The 24,915-nt window shown below is 44.7% G+C and overlaps 3 long non-coding RNA genes across 4 annotated transcripts; all 3 read right to left on the bottom strand.

Annotated features, from left to right (window-relative positions):
- Nucleotides 1–627: 627 nt before the first annotated feature.
- On the bottom strand, nucleotides 628–2,389 carry LOC310842073. Of its 2 annotated transcripts, XR_014562822.1 has the most exons (3): nucleotides 2,019–2,352; nucleotides 962–1,088; nucleotides 628–847 (listed from the first exon to the last, which is right to left on the bottom strand). It is a non-coding gene; the product is annotated as an uncharacterized lncRNA (long non-coding RNA). The 2 variants fall into 2 exon arrangements; XR_014562821.1 differs by having other exon boundaries at nucleotides 628–1,088; nucleotides 2,019–2,389.
- A 3,977-nt stretch (nucleotides 2,390–6,366) lies between these two features.
- LOC310842086 lies at nucleotides 6,367–9,209 on the bottom strand. The gene is made up of 3 exons (XR_014562837.1): nucleotides 9,076–9,209; nucleotides 8,031–8,157; nucleotides 6,367–6,587 (listed from the first exon to the last, which is right to left on the bottom strand). It is a non-coding gene; the product is annotated as an uncharacterized lncRNA (long non-coding RNA).
- A 1,895-nt stretch (nucleotides 9,210–11,104) lies between these two features.
- LOC310841236 lies at nucleotides 11,105–14,272 on the bottom strand. Its single transcript, XR_014562428.1, has 3 exons — nucleotides 13,932–14,272; nucleotides 11,878–12,028; nucleotides 11,105–11,194 (listed from the first exon to the last, which is right to left on the bottom strand). It is a non-coding gene; the product is annotated as an uncharacterized lncRNA (long non-coding RNA).
- Nucleotides 14,273–24,915: the final 10,643 nt, after the last annotated feature.

Below are 24,915 nucleotides of genomic sequence, written 5' to 3' on the forward strand. Positions count from 1 at the left end.
AGAAATAGTACCTCAGGTTAAGAACTTTGCTTCAGGATGAGAACAGAAATCGTGCTCCGGCGGCGCGGCAGCAGCAGGAGGCCCCATTAGCTAAAGTGGTGCTTCAGGTTAAGAACAGTTTCAGGTTAAGAACAGACCTCTGGAACGAATTAAGTACTTAACCTGAGGTACCACTGTTCATGCATTTTGGGTATGTGTTTCTCAGCTGGAAGACTGCAATGCAAAATTCAGAGCAGTGTGAATTTCAAAGGATGGCTGTGTTTTGTTCTACACATTGTTCTGATGAGTGCATATTAGGCAGTTTCAAATGAGAACAGAATCTCCCTTCTCCCCCTTGCAACTGAGGAGATGCCAAATAAGCCACTTCATGAGATATGTGCAGATTAGCTTCCTTTCTGCAGGCTGCAAGTCTGAGCTGTCCTTGGCATAGAAGAGAAGCGTCTTTGCTAGAACAGCCTGTACATATCCCCCCCCCCCCCCGTTCATGCGGCCAAAAAGTTATTTATGTGCTGGAGTTCATAGGGTAAGGTGGGCGAAGTAGTCATTTTTACAAAAGGTAACACCTGTTTGTTTTTCAGAGATAGGAAACTTCATTCTCCCTTTATGGAAATCAGCACACACCACTGGTTCATATGCCCAACTGCATTGCTTTTATTAGAAGAGGAAAATGCAAGATTTCTGTTAGACAAAAAGGTGTTGTTCCCTTTTGGGAAGGTTGACTAGCTGAGAAGCTCAAATGCACAAGGCCTCTGGGAGTGGCCATGAAGAAAGAGCCCGTGTCACAGGAACCTTGCTTCAGGATTCAGAAACGTCCGAATCTTCTTCTGGGTGGATAAACGATGCCTACCTAAGGGAACAGGTAAACAGGATGAAGGTATTCTGAAATATGAGAGGTTAGGATTCCCCCACTCCCTGCAATATGATAGCCATGCTGCTGGTGAAAATGAGGGAGCCAGCTTACCAAAAGCAGCAGTAGATCTGGGATGGATTGTGGGGGCATCGTCCCCACAACTTTTCCTCCCTGTAACACTGTTTCCGCTTTCTGCATACTCCATCTGCACATTTTTTACTCCTGGTCTGGTTAAGACCTGGGGGTGTTTAAAAAAACAAGAGGAACATTGTGATTATGGGCAGGCCTTCCCAAGCAGAAACACTCTTCCCATATTGTCATGGAATCATAGAGCGGTAGAGGTGAAAGGGGAGCCCCAAGGCTCATCTAGTCCATCTAGTTCAGCCTGGAAACCAGGCCTTATGAGGAAGAGTTGAGGGAGTTGGGTATGTTTAGCCTGGAGAAGATAAGTCTGAGAAGCAATATGCTGTCCAAATCTCTAAAGGGCTGTCCCATGGGAAATGGAGCAAGCTTGCTTTCTCCTGCCCTGGACTCAAACCAACGGCTTCAAGTTACAAGAAAGGAAATTCTGGCTGCGTATTAGGAAGAACTTTCTGATGGTAAGAGCTGTTCCGCAGTGGAACAGACTTCCTCAAAATGTGGTGGACTCCTCTTCAGTGAAGGTTTCTAAGCTGAGGTTGGGTAGCCATCTATCAGATTCGTTAGCTGTGGCTTCAGTACAGCGGTGCCCCGCAAGACGAATGCCTCGCAAGACGAAAAACTCGCTAGATGAAAGAGTTTTCCATTTTTGAGGTGCTTCTCAAGACGAATTTCCCTATGGGCTTGCTTCGCAAGACGAAAACGTCTTGCGAGTTCTTGCAAGTTTTTTCCCTCCCCCCTTTTTCTAAGCCGCTAATAGCCGCTAATAGCCGCTAATCCGCTAATCCGCTAATGGCCGTGCTTCGCAAGACGAAAAAACCGCTAGACGAAGAGACTTGCGGAACGAATTATTTTCGTCTTGCGAGGCACCACTGTATTGCTGTGGGCTAAACTTAGATGACTCTTGCCGCTCCTTTCCAACTCAGACTATGCAATTAAAACAGCAAAGAATCCCCCCCCACCCCACAGGGTTGATATTTCTTCCTCTCCCACCTGTAGGCTAAAGACGGGTGGTCCCCAAATATCTTACCTGGCAATAGAAGGAAGATAACAAAAAACAGAAGGAAGGTGATCTTCATGGCTGAATCTCAGAGCTTCCAGAGCCTCACTGGTTTCAGAAAATGGGGAAGAGAGGGAATGACGAAGGAGGAGTATTGTGGGAGAACGTCAGGTGGCTTTTGCGTATTCTCTGCTGGGAACAGCAGCACTGAAATCTGAGCACGTGTGTGGGGGGCGGCAACAAACTGTTCCCACTTTTTAAGAGGAGTGTTGTTCAGGGCTTCATCCAGGCTGGAACAAGAGAGTTACAGTGTTGCTCAGGCCTTTCTCTCTGTGGTGTTTTAGCAACGGGTGCGGGTTCTGTGTTTCTGTGCCTGTCTGTCTGTCTCTCTCTCTCTCTCTGTGTGGCGAAAGAAAGAGGTCAGGTACAAAGGACTCTTCCCTTTCCATTCACCTGAGTTTTAATTCTGTTGCAATAGTGGCTCATGTTTGGGTCTGGCTTCTAAGAGGGTTGTTGTTGTGGTTCCGGTGAATGGGAAATTCGGAGAGAGGGAAAGCTCTCATTTTGCTCTTCATTTCATCTTGGGGGGAAAAATTATTGTGAAAATATATCAGCAGTTTTTTCTTTGTCATCTTGCTTAATATACATCTCCCACCCTGCAGGAATTTCTCCATGGCCTGGTGTAAACATTACACAGAACAGTGTTTTTTCATGTTTTTGCATGGCATAGTTCTTACCCTTGCAAAGTTTCAACAGAGAGCACATCTCTTGCAAATAAAAGTACTTTCAGTGAGAGCCTAGAAATCCCTTACTTTTTCGTGTTTTAACTGTTTTGTTTAAGTGTAGTATTATGCAGCCAACAGTTTACATGTAACAGTCCTATCTGTTGCTCATCATAATCCAGAGGGCCACACACTAGGCTCTCCCAATTTAATTAACCTTTTAATCAGAGTAATTGGTTGTTTGCTTATTAAAAATTCATACAATCCTGAACTGTACTGGTATTTGTAACCTCTGTTCTTTCAAAACTGCTGGATCTCAAATTGTTTTTCTTTTTGCTGCAGGTACAGTGGTGCCCTGCAAGACGAACGCCTCACAAGACGAAAAACCCGCAAGACGTAAGGGTTTTCCGTTTTTTGAGGCACTTCGCAAGACGAATTTCCCTATGGGCTTGCTTCGCAAGAAGGAAGCCCATAGAGAAATCTCCGGGGACCTCTTTTAAATGCTGGCGGTGGGGAGCATTTCCCCCCCCTCCGGCCTTCAGCATTTCCCCCCCCTCCGGCCTTCAGAAGAGGTCCAGGAAGGCCGGCAGGGGCCGAAAGGCTTTGCTCCCCACCGCCAGCATTTTAAAACCAGTCCGGGATAGCAGGGAAGCGCTTCCCGCTATCCCGGACGGCTTTTGAAGGCAGGACCTCTTCTGAAGGCTGGCGGGGGGCAAAAGTCTTTGCTCCCCCCTGCCTGCCTTCCCGGGAGAGCGGACGGCTTCTGAAGGCAGGCGGAGGGGAGCAAAGACTTTTGCCCCCCGCCCACCTTCAGAAGAGGTCCAGGACCTCTTCTGAAGGCCGGCGGGGGGCAAAAGTCTTTGCTCCCCCTGCCTGTCTTCCCGGGAGAGCGGAGAAACGCAGCGCGTTTCTCCTCTGTCCCGGACGGCTTTTGAAGGCAGGCGAAGGGGAGCAAAGACTTTTGCCCCCCGCCCGCCTTCAGAAGAGGTCCAGGACCTCTTCTGAAGGCGGGCGGGGGGCAAAAGTCTTTGCTCCCCCCTGCCTGCCTTCCCGCGTTTCTCCTCTGTCCCAGACGGCTTTTGAAGGCAGGCGGAGGGGAGCAAAGACTTTTGCCCCCCGCCCGCCTTCAGAAGAGGTCCAGGACCTCTTCTGAAGGCCGGCGGGGGGCAAAAGTCTTTGCTCCCCCTGCCTGTCTTCCCGGGAGAGCGGAGAAACGCAGCGCGTTTCTCCTCTGTCCCGGACGGCTTTTGAAGGCAGGCGAAGGGGAGCAAAGACTTTTGCCCCCCGCCCGCCTTCAGAAGAGGTCCAGGACCTCTTCTGAAGGCGGGCGGGGGGCAAAAGTCTTTGCTCCCCCCTGCCTGCCTTCCCGCGTTTCTCCTCTGTCCCAGACGGCTTTTGAAGGCAGGCGGAGGGGAGCAAAGACTTTCGCCCCCCGCCCGCCTTCAGAAGAGGTCCAGGACCTCTTCTGAAGGCCGGCGGGGGGCAAAAGTCTTTGTCCCCCCTGCCTGCCTTCCTGGGGGCTTTTAAATCGCCCCGGGACAGTGGAGAAGTCCTCCGCTGTCCCGGGGCGATTTTTAAATGCTGGCGGGCGGCAGCGAAGCCTTCGCTGCCGCCCGCCAGCATTTTAAAAAACCCTGGGACAGCGGACATCCTGGGGTTTTTTAAAATGCTGGCGGGCGGCAGCAAAGCCTTCGCTGCCGCCCGCCAGCATTTAAAAATCGCCCGGGACGGCGGAGAAGTCCTCCGCTGTCCCGGGGTTTTTTAAAATGCTGGGGGTGGGAAGAAAAGCCCTTGTCCCCCCCAGCCTTCAGAAGAGGTCGGGGGACAGACTGTCCCGGACCTGGTCTAAAGGCGGTTTCCATAGGAACGCATTAATTGATTTTTAATGCATTCCTATGGGAAACCGTGCTTCGCAAGACGAAAAACTTGCAAGACGAAAAAACTTGCGGAACGAATTAATTTCGTCTTGCGAGGCACCACTGTACTGTAGCATCATGGTTTTGGCCACTTAAAGTGAGTTTCAAGGTTACAGAATAATAGAATCACAGATTTATAGAGCCAAAAGGGACCACAAGAGTCATCTAGTCCAACCCTTTGGAATGTAGGAATCTCTCACCCAGCATGGGGCTCAAACCCACGGCCCCAAGATTAAAGGGTTACATCCAAGGACTAAGTGTCTGTTGACCCAGCTGGCTTTGCTCTGCCGGCCCCTTCCTCCTGACGCATTAGGCATTTGAGCCATTAGAGTAGAGATGGAATGGGAAAGTGCTTCCTCCTTATTTATAAGAGGTGATGCTCAGTGCTTGAGGGACCTAGATGGAATATGAGCTTGTGAGGCAATTGTGTGTGAAATGGGTACTCCTAGGAATAAGATTTGCATCATGGAAAAAAGCCACTAACCATGGATTATAGCATTGAGGGGGAAATGTTCTCTGGGACAAGATGCCCTCTTAGATATCTAGCAGTCAAAAATATATTTGGTGACGGAATAGATCTTCCTGTTCCTACCGTGGAGCGTCAAGCCTCCTTAAATCCATTAGTTTGGATTCAGGCTGAATTTGACAATCTGTATCTGAAGGTCTACATTCAGAGCATAACCTGGTCAATTCTCCTAGGACTAGGATAGGCAATGTGATACCCTCTAAATGCTGTAGGAACTCAACTCCAATTAAACCCCTGAAAGCCTGGCCAATTGGCAGGGTTGATGGGAGTTGTAGTCCAACAGTTTCTACCACATTTTCTACTCCTGCTCAAGGTGTTTGTGAACGAGTTTATGAAGCAGAGCAGCAGAACTACCATGAAAACTGAAATCTTGAAGAAGAAATGTAGTTCTCAGCATTTTAGTGTGAAATTCTCCTAATACACTCTTTTTGCCTGATGCAAAGCAATTTCCTCTAATATAATACATATTGGCACGTGATTTTCACTGATAAATGCATTTTTATGCACACTAGATTGCAGTACAAGTGGTACCTCAGGTTGCATACGCTTCAGGTTACATACGCATCAGGTTACAGACTCCGCTAACCCAGAAATAGTACCTCAGGTTAAGAACTTTGCTTCAGGATGAGAACAGAAATCGTGCTCCGGCGGCGCGGCAGCAGCAGGAGGCCCCATTAGCTAAAGTGGTGCTTCAGGTTAAGAACAGTTTCAGGTTAAGAACAGACCTCTGGAACGAATTAAGTACTTAACCTGAGGTACCACTGTACATGCATTTTGGGTATGTGTTTCCCAGCTGGAAGACTGCAATGCAAAATTCAGAGCAGTGTGAATTTCAAAGGATGGCTGTGTTTTGTTCTACACATTGTTCTGATGAGTGCATATTAGGCAGTTTCAAATGAGAACAGAATCTCCCTTCTCCCCCTTGCAACTGAGGAGATGCCAAATAAGCCACTTCATGAGATTAGCAGATTAGCTTCCTTTCTGCAGGCTGCAAGTCTGAGCTGTCCTTGGCACAGAAGAGAAGCGTCTTTGCTAGAACAGCCTGTACATATCCCCCCCCCCCCCCCGTTCATGCGGCCAAAATGTTATTTATGTTCTGGAGTTCATAGGGTAAGGTGGGCGAAGCAGTCATTTTTACAAAAGGTAACACCTGTTTGTTTTTCAGAGATAGGAAACTTCATTCTCCCTTTATGGAAATCAGCACACACCACTGGTTCATATGCCCAACTGCGTTGCTTTTATTACAAGAGGAAAATGCAAGATTTCTGTTAGACAAAAAGGTGTTGTTCCCTTTTGGGAAGGTTGACTAGCTGAGAAGCTCAAATGCACAAGGCCTCTGGGAGTGGCCATGAAGAAAGAGCCCGTGTCACAGGAACATTGCTTCAGGATTCAGAAACGTCCGAATCTTCTTCTGGGTGGATAATTGATGCCTACCCTAAGGGAACAGGATTAAACAGGATGAAGGTATTCTGAAATATGAGAGGTTGTGGTTCGAGGACCCGACCCCCGCAATGTGGAAAGAATACACACGGACACGTGATATAAGGTTAATGGGCAAGGAAAGGCCACAACTTTATTGATTACAGCAGTGAAAAGGTATTGGCTTAGGCATTGGATTTGAACAAGTGGGTTTATTCACCGGGGGTGGAGCCAGTTGATGCCGATCCAACTATAGGCTCACCCCTAATGTCACCGAGGGTCGTGCCATGGCCTCCCGCCAAGCAGGCATCGGACAGAATACACGACCGCCAGATTCCTTTAACGGAATACCCCTAAAATTGAAGGCATAGGCGATGGCCACACCTAGCTCTTCGACACAGCACAACACATTATTCCAATGCCTAACCTACCCACCAATACCACAAAAAGTTGTGACGATTGCTACGAGGTAGGCGAAAAAACCAAAAAGGCCTAATGCCAAATGGAAAAACTCCTACCAGGCCCCCTAGACAACCAGGGCGACCAACCTAAGGTCCATAGCAAGGCCAGTGACCAAGCCCTAACTAAAAGGGAGTGGAGGGTGGGTGACTCGTGGTGAGAGGACGAAGAATGAGGCCGGGCGAAGGCTGCCGCCGCAGCAAAATGCTGCTGAACACGCCCCCCCTCAGGCACCTGGTTGGATGCCTGCTGAGGGGCGTGGGCGCCAGCCAGGTGAGGTGAAGGCAGGGGGCTAACGCCCCCTGCTAGGGGCGGAGCTCGGGCTCCCGCCCACAACCACTCCCCTCTCTTGCAGGGAGGAGAGTCTTTGTGGTTCGAGGACCCGACCCCCGCAATGTGGAAAGAATACACACGGACACGTGATATAAGGTTAATGGGCAAGGAAAGGCCACAACTTTATTGATTACAGCAGTGAAAAGGTATTGGCTTAGGCATTGGATTTGAACAAGTGGGTTTATTCACCAGGGGGTGGAGCCAGTTGATGCCGATCCAACTATAGGCTCACCCCTAATGTCACCGAGGGTCGTGCCATGGCCTCCCGCCAAGCAGGCATCGGACAGAATACACGACCGCCAGATTCCTTTAACGGAATACCCCTAAAATTGAAGGCATAGGCGATGGCCACACCTAGCTCTTCGACACAGCACAACACATTATTCGTGGTGAGAGGACGAAGAATGAGGCCGGGCGAAGGCTGCCGCCGCAGCAAAATGCTGCTGAACATGCCCCCCCTCAGGCACCTGGTTGGATGCCTGCTGAGGGGCGTGGGCGCCAGCCAGGTGAGGTGAAGGCAGGGGGCTAACGCCCCCTGCTAGGGGCGGAGCTCAGGCTCCCGCCCACAACCACTCCCCTCTCTTGCAGGGAGGAGAGTCTTTATGGTTCCCCCACTCCCCGCAATATAATAGCCATGCTGCTGGTGAAAATGAGGGAGCCAGCTTACCAAAAGCAGCAGTAGATCTGGGATGGATCGTGGGGGCATCGTCCCAACAACTTTCCCGTCCTGAAACACTCCTTCAGATTTCTGCACATTCCACCTGCACATGTTTCACTCCTGGCCTGGTTAAGACCTGGGGGTGTTTAAAAAAACAAGAGGAACATTGTGATTATGGGCAGGCCTTCCCAAGCAGAAACACTCTTCCCATATTGTCATGGAATCATAGAGCGGTAGAGGTGAAAGGGGAGCCCCAAGGCTCATCTAGTCCATCTAGTTCAGCCTGGAAACCAGGCCTTATGAGGAAGGGTTGAGGGAGTTGGGTATGTTTAGCCTGGAGAAGATGTCTGAGAAGCAATATGCTGTCCAAATCTCTAAAGGGCTGTCCCATGGGAAATGGAGCAAGCTTGCTTTCTCCTGCCCTGGACTCAAACCAACGGCTTCAAGTTACAAGAAAGGAAATTCTGGCTGCGTATTAGGAAGAACTTTCTGATGGTAAGAGCTGTTCTACAGTGGAACAGACTCCCTCAAAATGTGGTGGACTACCCTTCAGTGAAGGTTTCTAAGCTGAGGTTGGGTAGCCATCTATCAGATTCGTTAGCTGTGGCTTCAGTACAGCGGTGCCCCGCAAGACGAATGCCTCGCAAGACGAAAAACTCGCTAGATGAAAGAGTTTTCCATTTTTGAGGTGCTTCGCAAGACGAATTTCCCTATGGGCTTGCTTCGCAAGACGAAAACATCTTGCGAGTTCTTGCAAGTTTTTCCCCTCCCCCCTTTTTCTAAGCCGCTAATAGCCGCTAATCCGCTAATCCGCTAATGGCCGTGCTTCGCAAGACGAAAAAACCGCTAGACGAAGAGACTCGCGGAACGAATTATTTTCGTCTTGCGAGGCACCACTGTATTGCTGTGGGCTAAACTTAGATGACTCTTGCCGCTCCTTTCCAACTCAGACTATGCAATTAAAACAGCAAAGAATCCCCCCCCACCCCACAGGGTTGATATTTCTTCCTCTCCCACCTGTAGGCTGAAGACGGGTGGTCCCCAAATATCTTACCTGGCAATAGAAGGAAGATAACAAAAAAACAGAAGGAAGGTGATCTTCATGGCTGAATCTCAGAGCTTCCGGAGCCTCACTGGTTCCAGAAAATGGGGAAGAGAGGGAATGACGAAGGAGGAGTATTGTGGGAGAACGTCAGGTGGCTTTTGCGTATTCTCTGCTGGGAACAGCAGCACTGAAATCTGAGCACGTGTGTGGGGGGCGGCAACAAACTGTTCCCACTTTTTAAGAGGAGTGTTGTTCAGGGCTTCATCCAGGCTGGAACAAGAGAGTTACAGTGTTGCTCAGGCCTTTCTCTCTGTGGTGTTTTAGCAACGGGTGCGGGTTCTGTGTTTCTGTGCCTGTCTGTCTGTCTCTCTCTCTCTGTGTGTGTGGCGAAAGAAAGAGGTCAGGTACAAAGGACTCTTCCCTTTCCATTCACCTGAGTTTTAATTCTGTTGCAATAGTGGCTCATGTTTGGGTCTGGCTTCTAAGAGGGTTGTTGTTGTGGTTCCGGTGAATGGGAAATTCGGAGAGAGGGAAAGCTCTCATTTTGCTCTTCATTTCATCTTGGGGAAAAAAAAATCTTGTGAAAATATATCAGCAATTTTTTCTTTGTGATCTTGCTTATATACATCTCCCATCCTGCAGGAATTTCTCGGTGGCCTGGTATAAACATTGCACAGAACTGTGTTTTTTTCATGTTTTTGCATGGCATAGTTCTTACCCTAGCAAAGTTTCAACAGAGAGCACATCTCTTGCAAATAAAAGTACTTTCAGTGAGAGCCTAGAAATCCCTTACTTTTTCGTGTTTTAACTGTTTTGTTTAAGTGTAGTATTATGCAGCCAACAGTTTACATGTAACAGTCCTATCTATTGCTCATCATAATCCAGAGGGCCACACACTAGGCTCTCCCAATTTAATTAACCTTTTAATCAGAGTAATTGGTTGTTTGCTTATTAAAAATTCATACAATCCTGAACTGTACTGGTATTTGTAACCTCTGTTCTTTCAAAACTGCTGGATCTCAAATCGTTTTTCTTTTTGCTGCAGGTACTGTAGCATCATGGTTTTGGCCACTTAAAGTGAGTTTCAAGGTTACAGAATAATAGAATCACAGATTTATAGAGCCAAAAGGGACCATAAGAGTCATCTAGTCCAACCCTTTGCAATGTAGGAATCTCTCACCCAACATGGGGCTCAAACCCACGGCCCCGAGATTAAAGGGTTACATCCAAGGACTAAGTGTCTGTTGACCCAGCTGGTTTTGCTCTGCCGGCCCCGTTCCTCCTGACGCATTACGCATTTGAGCCATTAGCGTAGCTGATTTTTTTTCTTGAAATGTCTTTCTCTTATGTCCATTAAAAACCATGGATTTTAGCATCAATACTGTTGAAGTCTTGTCTGCTTGTTTTGAAGAAGGTAGTCTGTGGGGGAGATCTTTCTGAGCACATCTATGGTTGGCTGGGGGTTAAAGAAGTCAAACTGATGCGAAAGTGCAGAGGACCAGACTGAAGACTGGAGAAATGTGGAACTGATATAGACAGTTATTTGCCTGACTCTCAGCAGATGGCAGCTGTGGTCTCAAACATTTTGAAGGTACCATGAAAAATCTCTAATAATAATAATAATAATAATAATAATAATAATAAATGATGTTTTTGAGCTATTTTTAAGACTTCTGACATGGGTTGCCATGTGTCTTGATTTTTCTGGATATTCCAGCGATTTTCAGATAGACACTGCTTCTGGCTGCTGTATTCTGGCCATGTCCAGGGAATTCTGAATGCAGGGCAACCCTATAGCTGCTACAGAGAGTGCGAGGTATCTTAGAAGTAAAAAACTAAGAACAGTTTATATGGGAACTCAATAAATTTGGACACATTTGCCTGACCCTCATTAGATGGCAGCTGTAGTCTCAAAACATTTGAAGGTATCATGCAAAATCTCAAATAATAACAATAATAAAATGAGGAGGTATGGTAGAAGTAAACGACTAAGAACAGCTTATATGGGAACTAAAGAAATTCAGACAGAACTAGCAGGGGGTCTTTGAATTTATTTATTGCATAAAATTCATAAACTGCTTGATTGTAGAAAACCTCAAAGCAGTCAACTCTCGTGCGACTCCATTACCTGAAGGCAGAGAAGCAAAACATATTCTCAGCTCCTCGTTGCTGAAAACAGAGGGAGCAAGGACAATGACATAAATGTATTTACTGTTCTCAATGTCGTGTGACATGAACAGGCTACAAGATGCCCGACTTCCCTGTCGCAGGCTAGGCATGAGAAGCAGGTTCAAAATCCTAATTCAGCCATGTGGTTAACTGGGCAATATTTGAGCTACATTTACTCAAAAGTAAGTCTCTCTCCCTCCTAGTTCTGCAGGGTTGCTGAACTTTTCCCACCTTTCCAGCTCCAGCCTAGCCACTGACCGCCCCCTCTCCATGGTAAAGGTGGAATGGGACATTTTGGGGTGTCTTGGCTTCCCATGCGCACCAACGGCCCTGGGAGGGGGCTGGTGTGGGGTGTAATAATTTGTTATTATTTTTTATCATAATCATAATTTATTATTTATACCCTGCCCACCTGGCTGGGTTTCCCCAGCTAAATCTAATATGTTTAAGTTGAAGAATGACAATGGGAGAGTGTGGTAGATCACTGCCAGTTTTTGATATTGGATGGTGGACGTTGGATCTGCCTGCTTTAGGCCATCATTCACCAACCAGGAGCCTTGCAGTTGCAGGACTACAACTCCGCAACCCCCCGACCACTGACCATGCTGGCTGGGTTTGATGGGAATTGATGGGATCTCTTACGGAAGGGTGCAGCAGACTTTGTCTGGCAGGCATTTCCCGACTCTTTTCCAAGCAGTCATGCACCTCTCACGCATGCACTTCCCATTGGATTTGTCACATTCCTCCTTCGATTGTGGTGGGTAAGTTGTTTTAGATGGTTTAGAAGCGTAAGCTTAAGGCAAGAAAGAAAAACATTGGTTCGCTTTGAGTTAGGGCTCCTTGCCAGCTACAGCGTTCTATTTTTTTAAAAAAATGATATTTATTGAGATTTCAAATAAAAACATATAAACACAAACAACAATAAAAACATACACAAACCAACAAAACAAAAACAAGTATAAATTCAAACCTTCTTTTCTATACCTAATTTCTCCGACCTCCTCACACCTCCCCTTCTGTATTCTAATCTCATTTATCTTGTCAGCAAATCCATTCCCATATTTCCCATAGTTTTTACAAATTCTATTCTTTTTCCTTAAACAACGCCCCTGTAAACCACTGATTTTTAAACCCATATCTTTCTAGCCTTCATTAATTTTATAATGTTTATTAAGATAGTCTTTAAACTTCTTCCAATCTTCTTCCACTGTCTCTTTGTCCTGGTCTCGGATTCTGTCGGTCATCTTTGCCAGTCCCATGTAGTCTGTCATCTTCATCTGCCATTCTTCCAGGGTGGGTAGATCTGGTGTCTTCCAGTACTTTGCGATGAGTATTCTTGCTGCTGTTGTAGCATACATAAAAAAAGTTCTATCCTTCTTTAACACCACATGGCTAACCATACCCAGGAGAAAGGCCTCTGGTTTCTTCAGGAAGGTATATTTAAATACATTTTTCATTTCATTATATATCATTTCCCAGAAAGCCTTAATCCTTGGGCATGTCCACCAGAGGTGAAAGAATGTACCTTCACTTTCTTTACATTTCCAGCATTTGTTATCTGATAAGTGGTAAATTTTTGCAAGCTTGACTGGGGTCATGTACCACCTATAAATCATTTTCATAATATTCTCTCTCAAGGCATTACATGCCGTGAATTTCATACCAGTAGTCCACAACCTTTCCCAGTCAGCGAACATAATGTTGTGTCCAATATCTTGTGCCCACTTAATCATAGCTGATTTAACTGTTTCATCCTGTGTATTCCATTTCAACAGCAAGTTATACATTTTTGATAAATTCTTAGTTTTGGATTCTAACAATTCTGTTTCCAGTTTTGATTTTTCCACCTGAAAGCCAATTTTCCTGTCCAACTTATAGACCTCCAGTATTTGATAATAATAAAGCCAGTCTCGCACTTTATCTTTTAGATTCTCAAAGCTCTGCAATTTCCACTTGTTCCCCTCCTGTTCTAAAATTTCACAATATTTTGGCCATTTAACCTCCATATTAAGTTTTTTCAAAGCTTTTGCCTCCATTGGTGACAGCCACCTTGGAGTTTTGTTCTCCAGCAGATCTTTATATTCCAGCTACAGCGTTCTAAGTCCATTCTCTGCTTTCTGCAGGCAATCAGAAGCTGCGCTTTGGTTTCCGAATGTTTTGGAAGTCGAACGGACATCCCAAACAGATTCCGTTCTACTTCCAAAATATGACTGTATAAATGTCCTAGGGTCGATCTTTATAATCCTCAATCTCAAAAACAAGATATCTGTTTATTCTACTTTTAAAAAATAGAAAGAAATGCTTGGTTCAATCTCTCTGAAAAAGGCTTATGGCATCTGTCCAAGATTATGAGCTTTTAGCATGTGAAATAATTTAAATTTCCTTTGTTTGAATTTAAGATTTCATTTGAAACCATGCTCTTTTCCACAAGCCACAACATGACAGAAATGTTAAGAAATAAAACCAAATTATTTTTTTAAACAAAATAATAAAACTTTTTCTTTTAACCCTCCACTCCCCCCCAAAAAACCCCCACCCTCAACCTAATATTTATAATATTTTTTGTGCGTGCAAGACATAGCAAACAGCACTGTTTCTGGGAACTTTGCCATTGGTAAGAAAACCCCTTCCCCGTTATAGCAGCATTGGTGGCTATTTCAGTGCCTGCCACAATCTCAGCAAACTCTGTACAATACCTGAATCCCTTAGCAGGAAGAGGGAAGAAAAGAGGAAAAAAACAGAGATTAAGTAGGAGAACTTCATGTCTGCTTCGAATTGCTGAAAATTCTGAGATTGCACAGAGGAGGGACAGAAGGTCTCCTTATTTATAGGTTGTCGAACAACAACAGCCCCTAGAGGGAAAGAGGAGGAGGAGTTTGGGGTAGAGTCATGTAAAGCAGAGGTGGGGCCACATTCCCTTCTGAATGACTTTCTGGGGGCCGCAAGCCAGGGCTGAGTAGGGGCAGAAACAGTTATGAGACCCCTGAGCCATCTGAAGTCAGCTCTGTATAGGGACGTTTTGAAATGTTTAATTGTTGTTGTTTAGTCATTTAGTCATGTCCGATTCTTCATGACCCCATGGACCAGAGCACGTTAGGCACTCCTTTCTTCCACTGCCTACCAACTCGTGTTGGTAGCTTTGAGAACACTGTCCAACCATCTCGACCTCTGTTGTCCAATTCTCCTTGTGCCCTCAATCTTTCTGAACATCAGGGTCTTTTCCAGGGAGTCTTCTCTTCTCATGAGGTGGCCAAATTATTGGAGCCTCAGCTTCAGGATCTGTCCTTCCAGTGAGCACTCAGGGCTGATTTCCTTCTGAATGGCTTGGTTTGATCTTCTTGCAGTCCAAGAAGATGGCAGAAAGTGAGGAGGAATTAAAGAACCTTTTAATGAGGGTGAAAGAGGAGAGCGCATAATATGGTTGGTAGCTCAACATCAAAAAAACTAAGATCATGGCCACTGGTCCCATCACCTCCTGGCAAAGATCACTGCAGATGGTGACAGACAGCTGTCACAAAATTAAAAGACGTCTGTTTCTTGGGAGAAAAGCAATGACACACCTAGACAGCATCTTAAAAAGCAGGGACATCACCTTGCCGACAAAGGTCTGTATAATTAAAGCTATGGTTTTCCCAGTATGTATGGAAGTGAGAGCTGGACCATAAAGAAGGCTGATCACCGAAGAATTGATGCTTTTGAATTATGGTGCTGGAGGAGACTCTTGAGAGTCCTATGGACTGCAAGAAGATCAAACCTATCTATTCTGAAGGAAATCAGCCCTGAGTGCTCACTGGAAGGACAGATCCTGAAGCTGAGGCTCCAATACTTTGGCCACCTCATGAGAAGAGAAGACTTCCTGGAAAAGACCCTGATGTTGGAAAAGACTGAGGGCACAAGGAGAAGGGGACGACAAAGGACAAGATGGTTGGACAGTGTTCTTGAAGATACAAACATGAGTTTGACCAAACTGCGGGGGGCAATGGAAGACAGGAATGCCTGGCATGCTCTGGTCCATGGGGTCACAAAGAGTAAGACATGACTAAATGACTAAACAACAACAACAACAACAACAACAGCCCAACACCCTGTGGCCAAGTTGAATTATGTGCTTCAGGACTTGATTTAAGGCCCTGCCCATAGATGACAATCTGTAAACATCCCATGAGGAAGCCACTTCTAATAGACCATGACATTCAGGATAAGATCTCAGAGATAAGGTGTTCTTTTCAATGTCTGCATATATATGATTTGTGTGTGTGTTTGTGTATTCAAGCATGTTGTTCCTGATCAGTTGAAGACATTTTGAGAGGAAGCCCATTTACTAGATTTTTATCCATTTGGACTAAAACCCATTTGGCCTAAAGAGTTTCGGAAGGAGGCTGCAAGGGCTGGTGCTCTGGGGCCCCCAGGTGAGGTACACCTGTCCACACACTCTGAGGGGCCACTAGCCACCCTCCCTCACAGGACCACAACCAAACAAGTGGGCAAGCAGGGGACAAAAGCAGAGGTCACCTGCCTGGTTACTCACTCAGTAAGAGCAGCTCGAAAGGGAAGCACTTGATGAGGTGGAGAAATGGGAGCATATATTATGACCTGCCACCATTCCTTCAGGAATTGCAGGGAAGAAAACATGCCTGCCCCTGTGTTCCATCTTGTGGTACAATAGTGGGGAATGGCTGTAAAGCTGAAATGGGTTTTAAGTGAGGTTGCACTTCAGTGGTTGAGTACAATGTTTGTACGAGGGAAAGGTCCTAAGTTCGCCCTCTGTGTCTGCAGGTAGGGGTGAGATGAGACTCCCGTTTGAAAATCTAGAGAGTTGATACTAGTCGAGGTAAGACAATACTTGTAAGAAATGATAAAGTCTCCTTTTCACTCAAGGCTGCAGCTGCTGAAAACCTCAGGCATAATGTTGCTTTCATTCACATAAAGATACAGGTAAAGGTAAAAGGTAAGGGACCCCTGGAGGGTTAAGTCAGGTCAAAGGCGACTATGGGGTTGCGGCGCTCATCTCACTTTCAGGCCAAGAGAGCCGGCGTTTGTCCACAGACAGGTTTCCAGGTCATGTGGTCAGCATGAGAAGACCACTTCTGGCAAGATGGGACACTGTGACGGAATCCAGATTGTACGGAAACGCCATTTACCTTCCCACCGCAGCGGTTCCTATTTATCTACTTGCACTGACATGCTTTCAAAAGACTAGGTTGGCAGGAGCTGGGACAGAGCAACGGGAGTTCACCCTGTTGTGGGGATTCGAGCCACCAGCCTTATGATCGGCAAGGCCACTGCGCCACCCACGTCCCTATGATAAAGATACAAGGCTACAGTTACTAGGCAGCCTCAGACATAAATTTTGCTTTGTGTTTTAGCAACGGGTGCGGGGTCTGTGTCTCTGTGTCTGTATGTGTGTCTCTGTTTTTTTGTGTGTGTGGAGAAAGAAAGAAAGAAAGAGGTCAGTTACAATGGACTCTTCCCTCCCCATCCCACTGAGTACATATTCTGTTGCAATAGCGGGATCAGGTTTGGGACTGACTTCTAAGAGGGTGGCTGTTGTGGTTCCCGAGAGTGGGAAATTCGAGGAGAGGGGAAGCTCTCATTTTGCTCTTCAATTCATCGTGGGGGGAAAAAAGTCTTGTGAAAATATATAAGCATTTTTCTGTTTGTGATCCTGCTTAATATACACCACCCACCCTGCAGGAATATCTCCACGGCCTGCTCTAAATACTGAAGAGAATGTTGGTTTTCATGTTTTTGCGTGACAGAGTTCTTACGCTAGCAAAGTTTCGACAGAGAGCACATCTCCTGCAAAAAAAAGTCGTATACTTCCCTTACTTTCAGTGATTGTATAGAAATCTTCTACTTTTTTGTGTTTTAATTGTTGTTTAAGTGTAGTATTATGCAGCCAACTGGTGACAGTCCACCCCAGGCTAGGCGCTCCCAATTTAATTAACTGTTTAATCAGTGTAATTGATTGTTTCCTTATTAAAAATTGATAAAATCCTGACCTGTACTGGTATTTATAACCTCTGTTCTTCACATTTAAGACGGTATGTGAACTTTAAAAGAGCAAAGGGCATGTTAACAACAAGAAAACATGATGTTTCTAGATTCTTAATGATTTTGCTCTTGGCAATGTTGATAAAAATCAACTCATTCTGAATTTTTTTAATGGCTTCCATTATCTTTCACATGTTGTTGTTGTTTAGTCGTTTAGTCGTGTCCGACTATTCGTGACCCCCTGGACCAGAGCATGCCGGGCACTCCTGTCTTCCACTGCCTCCCGCAGTTTGGTCAAACTCATGCTGGTAGCTTCGAGAACACTGTCCAACCATCTCGTCCTCTGTCGTCCCCTTCTCCTTGAGCCCACCATCTTTTCCAACATCGGGGTCTTTTCAAGGGAGTCTTCTCTTCTCATGAGGTGGCCAAAGTATTGGAGCCTCAGCTTCACGATCTGTCTTTCCAGTGAGCACTCAAGAGCTATTACTGAAGAATTAGATGTTGGCTTCATCTATTGCTAAGGCTTTGCAATCATGACACCTTACTCAAGATAGTCTTCCTCAGCCTGGTGCAACGCAGGTATTTTGGATGGCAACTCCCATCATTCTTGACTCTTGGCAATACTGGTTGGAGTTGATGGAAGCTGGAGTCCATGAACATCTGGAAGCCCCCAAACTAGGATGGATGATTATGCAAGATTCTTTTTTTCTGGCCATAAGAACCAGGCAGAGGGCATTCTCGGTAGTGGTGCCTGACCTATGAAATGTCCTCCCATCAGTTGTCAAGGAAACATCTATCTGACTTTTAGAATACATCTGAAGGCAGTCCTGTATTGGGAAGCTTTTGATCATAGCATCATAGAATAGAATCATAGAATCATAGAGTTGGAAGAGACCACAAGGGCCATCGAGTCCAACCCCCTGCCAAGCAGGAAACACCATCAGAGCACTCCTGACATATGGTTGTCAAGCCTCTGCTTAAAGACCTCCAAAGAAGGAGAGTCCACCACACTCCTTGGCAGCAAATTCCACTGTCGAACAGCTCTTACTGTCAGGAAGTTCGTCCTAATGTTTAGGTGGAATCTTTTTTCTTGTAGTTTGGATCCATTGCTCCATGTTCGCTTCTCTGGAGCAGCAGAAAACAACCTTTCTCCCTTCTCTATGTGACATCCTTTTATATATTTGAACATGGCTATCATATCACCCCTTAACCTCCTCTTCTCCAGGCTAAACATGCCCAGCTCCCTTAACCGTTCCTCATAAGGCATCGTTTCCAGGCCTTTGACCATTTTGGTTGCCCTCCTCTGGACATGTTCCAGTTTGTCAGTGTCCTTCTTGGACTGTGGCTCCCAGAACTGGACACAGTACTCCAGGTGAGGTCTGACCAGAGCAGAATACAGTGGCACTATTACTTCCCTTGATCTAGATGCTATACTCCTATTGATGCAGCCCAGAATTGCATTGGCTTTTTTAGCTGCCGCGTCACACTGTTGGCTCATGTCAAGTTTGTGGTCAACCAAGACTCCTAGATCCTTTTACATGTACTGCTCTCAAGCCAGGTGTCACCCATCTTGTATTTGTGCCTCTCATTCCCCCCCCCCCAAGTGCAATACTTTACATTTCTCCCTGTTAAAATTCATCTTGTTTGTTTTGGCCCAGTTCTCTAATCTGTCAAGGTCGTTTTGAAGTGTGATCCTGTCCTCTGGGTGTTAGCCACCCCTCCCAGTTTGGTGTCATCTGCAAATTTGATCAGGATGCCCTTGAGTCCATCATCCAAGTCGTTGATAAAGGTGTTGAATAAGACTGGGCCCAAGACAGAACCCTGTGGCACCCCACTAGTCACTCTTCTCCAGGATGAAGAGGAACCATTGATGAGCACCCTTTGGGTTCGGTCAGTCAGCCAGTTACAAATCCACTGAGTGGTAGCATAGTCAAGTCCGCATTTTACCAGCTTCTTTACAAGAATATCGTGGGGCACCTTGTCAAATGCCTTGCTGAAATCAAGGTAGGCTACATCCACTGCGTTCCCTTCATCTACCAGGCTTGTAATTCTGTCAAAAAACGAGATCAGGTTAGTCTGACATGACTTATTTTTCAGAAATCCATGCTGACTATTGGTGATCACAGTATTCCTTTCTAGGTGCTCACAGACTGTTTGCTTAATGATCTGCTCCAGAATCTTCCCTGGTATTGATGTCAGACTGACTGGGTGGAAATTATTTGGGTCCTCTCTTTCCCCCTTTTTGAAAATAGGGACAACATTTGCCCTCCTCCAGTCTGCCAGGACTTCGCCTGTTCTCCAGGAATTCTCAAAGATGACTGCCAATGGTTCTGAGATCACATCTGCCAGTTCTTTTAATACTCTTGGATGCAGTTCATCTGGCCCTGGAGACTTGAATACATCTAAACTAGCCAAGTATTCTTGTACTATCTCCTTAGTTATTCTGGGCTGTGTTTCCTCTGCTGAATCATTTGCTCCAACTTCTTCAGGTAGGGCATTGTTTTCTTTATCGGAGAAGACTGAGGCAAAGAAGGCATTGAGGAGTTCAGCCCTTTCTGTGTCCCCTGTTTGCATTTCACCATCTTCTCCTCTGAGTGACACCACTGTTTCTTTGTTCTTCCTTTTGCTACGAACATACCCATAAAAGCCTTTTTTGTTGCTTTTAACCTCTCTAGCAAGCCTGAGTTCATTCTGTGCTTTAGCTTTTCTGACTTTGTGTCTACATGTGCTGGCTATTTGTTTGAATTCCTCTTTGGTGGTTTCCCCCCTTTTCCATTTTTTGTACACATCCTTTTTTAATCTTAACTCAGTTAAAAGTTCCTTAGATAGCCACACTGGCTTCTTTAGGCACCTTCCATGTTTTGATGTTTTATTATGTTTTAATTTGTTTTGGAAGTCGCCCAGAATGACTGAGTAAACCAGCCAGCCAGAAGAGTGGGGTATAAATAATAAATTCTCCTCTTCCTCCTCCTCCTCCTCCTCCTACTCTTCCTCCTCCTTTTCCCATTTTTGTCTACATTTCCCTGTAATCTATGTATTTTTGGAACACATTATTTGGTTTAACGGAAGCATCAAGTGCACCAAGTAAGCATTCCAACACTAGGATCCTATGAAAACCTGGAGGCTAGAGACAGATCAAAATGTATTTAATGTATTTTTAACCTTCTGTTGGAACCCACCCAGAGTTGGTGGGGAAACCCAGCTGGATAGGCGAGGTAGAAAATAATAATAATAATAATAATAATAATAATAATAATAATAATAGGGATTGTTATTTCAGATTCCCACAAGAGATTCTCTCCATAACGAGCAAGACTTATTCAGGGAATGTGAGAAGCCTCAATGTTGCTTCACCTTAATGGAAAATTAAACAAATGAGACAGAAAACATTTGAATCAGCAGATAAATGTGGTAAATTTTTGGCTTGGCAATTGAAGAAGAGACAAAAACTAAACACAGTGATAAATTTAGAAGTGGGTGGAAAGAACATCTATAATCCAACTGAGATTAGAAACTGCTTTCAGAGATATTTTAAACAATTATATGCACAAGGGCCACAAAAAGATTCTGATATACAACAATTTTTGGAGAAAAATGGGATGAAGGAAATTTCGAGTGAAGGCAAAGTACTTTTGAATCAGAAAATAACTGAACTGGAAATAGAAGGTGCCATTCAAAATATGCAACTGGGCAAATCTCCGGGGCCTGATGGATTGACTTCCAAATATTATAAAACTTTAAAAGACTGGCTAATACAACATTTGAAGGAAGTCTGTAATGAAATTCTTGAGGGGAAACAAGCACCTGAAACGTGGAAAGAGGCTTATAGCACGCTTATACCGAAGACAGAGACTGAAAAGACCCAACTTAAGAACTACCGCCCAATTTCCTTATTAAATGTGGATTACAAAATTTCTGCTGACATTCTTGCCAAGAGATTGAAAAAAGTTTTGATGGGGGAGATTCACAGGGACCAATCGGGCTTTCTCCCGAGAAGACATTTATCAGATAATGTAAGGAATATAATAGACATTTTGGAAATGCTAGAAGTTAACATAAATACAAAAGCTGTTTTGATATTTGTGGACGCGGAGAAAGCCTTTGACAATATTTCTTGGACCTTTATGAAGAAGAATCTCCATGGGATGGGGGTAGGCCAAGGGTTTGAAAACGGTATAGACGCAACGGTATAGGAAATGGTGAGAAAACTATATATAAAAAGAGGGGTTCAGGTTCAGTCCCCAGTGTCTCTCCAGGTAGGAAAAGCTGGACAGTTATTACCAGTCAAAGTAGACAATACCAAAATAGACAGAAGAAAGCTCTGTTTTGGGATATGTATAAGAGCTATATGTTCATATGTTGCCTCATTTCCAGGCCCTGTCTAGGAAAATTAGGAACTATAGGAGAACATATAGTTTCAAGGTTACAGAGTCATAGAATCACAGATTTATAGAGCCCAAACGAACCACAAGAGTCAACTAGTTCAACCCTTTGCAATGTTGGAATCTCTCACCCAACATGGGGCTCAAACCCACGGCCCCAAGATTAAAGGGTTACATCCAAGGACTAAGTGTCTGTTGATCCAGCTGGTTTTGCTCTGCTGGCCCCTTCCTCCTGACATATTAGGCATTTGAGCCATTAGCATAGCTGATTTTATGTTGAATTGTCTTTCTCTTATGTCCATTAAAAACCATGCATTTCATCATCCAGACTCTTGAAGTCTTGTCTGCCTGTTTTGAAGAAGGTAGTTTGTGGGGGAGATCTTTCCGAGCACATCTACGTGTGGGGTGGGTGTGTAAAGAAGTCAAATTGATGCAAAAATGCAGAGGACCAGACTGAAGACTGGAAAAATGAGGAACCGATATAGACAGATTTGCCTGACCCTCAGCAAATGGCAGCTGCAGTCTCAAACATTTTGAAGGTATCATGAAAAATCTATAATAATAATAATAATAATAATAATAATAATAATAATAATAATAAATATAAATGAACTTTTTGAGCTATTTTTAAGACTTCTGACATGGGTTGCCATGTGCCTTGATTTTTCTGGATATTTCAGTGATTTTCAGCCAGACAATGCTTCCGGCTGCTGTATTCTGGCCATGTCCAGGGAATTCTGAATGCAGGGCAACCCTATAGCTGCCACAGAGAATGCCAGGTGTCTTAGAAGTAAAAAACTAAGAACAGTTTATATGGGAACTGAATAAATTTGGACACATTTGCCTGACCCTCAGCAGATGGCAACTGTAGTCTCAAACGTTTTGAAGGTACCCTTCAAAATCTCAAATAACAACAATAATAAAATGACGAGGTATAGTAGAAATGTTCTGGCGTGCTCTGGTCCATGAAGAGTCGGATACGACTAAACGACTAAACAACAATGGTAGAAATAAACAAGTAAGAGCAGTGTATATGCGAACTGAAGAAATTCGGACAGATCTAGGAGGGGGTCTTTGAATTTATTTATTGCATAAAATTCATATACTGCTTGATTGTAGAAAACCTCAAAGCAGTCAACTCTCGTGCGACTCCATTACCTGAAGGCAGAGAAGCAAAAGATATTCTCAGCTCCTTGTTGCTGAAAACAGAGGGAGCAAGGACAATGACATAAATGTATTTACTGTTCTGAATGTCGTGTGACATGAACAGGCTACAAGATGCCCGACTTCCCTGTCGCAGGCTAGGCATGAGAAGCAGGTTCAAAATCCTAACTCAGCCATGTGGTTAACTGGGCAATATTTTTTTAAGCCTGCATTTTCCAGACTCTCTGTGCTAAAGAGCTTGCTTGGCCTCTGCCTCTGATGAACCTCGTCATTATTTTGCAGTGATCATGGATGTCAAGAACCCACTACAATTGCCAAAAGGGCATCTGGAGCAGCTAGAGGGCTTCCATCACCAGCTACATCCGCATGCCATACTGCCTGCCATTTCGAACGACATCATTCTCATAGTTTTGTGAGTGCTAGAATACATATGAGCAAGACTCTCTGTGTTCCACCTAAAATAAATGCACCTGCCCAACCATTTTGCAAAGCTGAATATGCCTTTTAGAAGAAGAAGAAGAAGAAGAAGAAGAAGAAGAAGAAGAGGAAGAAGAAGAAGAAGAAGAAGAATAGGGAGGAGCAGTGAGCAAACTATGACCCTGAGGTCTTGCCCTCAATCCCTCAAAATCATATTCAAGCACTGCTGCGGCTCCTAGCCTTGCCAGTTTACCCAATGCATTGGGGGTAGAGATACAAGTATGTTTTGAGGGGAGACACCAAGGACTCAGCTACACAACTGCGAATAAAACGTTTTAAACCTGTTGTAAAGTGCAATATACAAATGCGACACTAGATGGTGAAAGTGAGCTATGCAAAATTCACTGCATTTTTCAATTTTTTTAAAAAAAGCATTTTCACAGCGTTTTTTTTATACGTGTACAGATTTCACCTAAGATAAATATTCTGAGAGAATATGCTCAACAATTTGTTCAAAAATTGTTATTTTTTTTTATCAGTTTCCCCAGCTAAATATAATATGTTTAAGTTGAAGAATGACAATGGGAGAGTGTGGTAGATCACTGCCAGTTTTTGATATTGCATGCTGGGTGGCAACATGTTGGATGTTGGATGTGCCTGCTTTAGTCCACCTTTCAGCAACCATCTAAAATAAATGCACCTGCCCAACCATTTGACAAAATTGAATATGCCTTTTAAAAGAAGAAGAAGAAGAAGAGGAGGAAGAAGAAGAAGAATAGGGAGGAGCAGTGAGCAAACTATGACCCTGAGGTCTTGCCCTCAATCACTCAAAATCTTAATCAAGCACTGCTGCGGCTCCTAAAATTTCATGGGGCATTGCATGCAGACATAAGGTCTAGAAATCCTTTTAAAATGTTGGCTAATAGCACATCTTGTGATTTTTCTATGGTGCTCTGATCGCAAACAGAGACCAGCAGAGGTCGACAGAGCTTGATGGAGGAAGACTTCTGCTTTATCCAACCTGGAGCAATGGAGATTTGGGTCACAGCCTTAGCTATTCAACAGATGCTGCATGTAACAGAATATTGTAATGCAAGCCTTGCCAGCGTAGCCAATGCCTTGGGGGTAGAGATCCCAGTATGTTTTGAGGGGAGACACTAAGGACTCAGCTACACAGCTGCGAATAAAATGTTTTAAACCTGTGGCAAAGTACACTATACAAACGCGACACTAGATGGTGAAAGTGAGCTATGCAAAATTCACTGCATTTTTCAATTTTTTTTAAAAAAAAGCATTTTCACAGCGTTTTTTATACGTGTACAGATTTCACCTAAGATAAATATTTTGAGAGAATATGCTCAACAATTTGTTCAAAAATTATTATTTTTTATCATAATCATAATTTATTAGTTATACCCCACTCATTTGGCTGGGTTTCCCCAGCGAAATATAATATGTTTAAGTTGAAGAATGACAATGGGAGAGTGTGTTAGATAACTGGCAGTTTTTGCTTTAGGCCATCTTTCACCAGCCAAGGACTCTGCAGTTGCAATACCACAATTCCACACACCCCTAACCACTGACCATGTTGGCTGGGTTTGATGGGAATTGTAGTGGAAGACTGGCAACATCTACCTCAGGGACCTCTTACAGAGGTCTGCAGCATTTGCGGTGCGGTGGGCATGCCCCGATTTTTTTCCAGTCAGTGTAGATCACTGCCAGT

Source organism: Podarcis gaigeae, assembly GCF_964106915.1.
Source record: "Podarcis gaigeae genome assembly, chromosome: 3".
Taxonomy (NCBI): Eukaryota; Metazoa; Chordata; class Lepidosauria; order Squamata; family Lacertidae; genus Podarcis; species Podarcis gaigeae.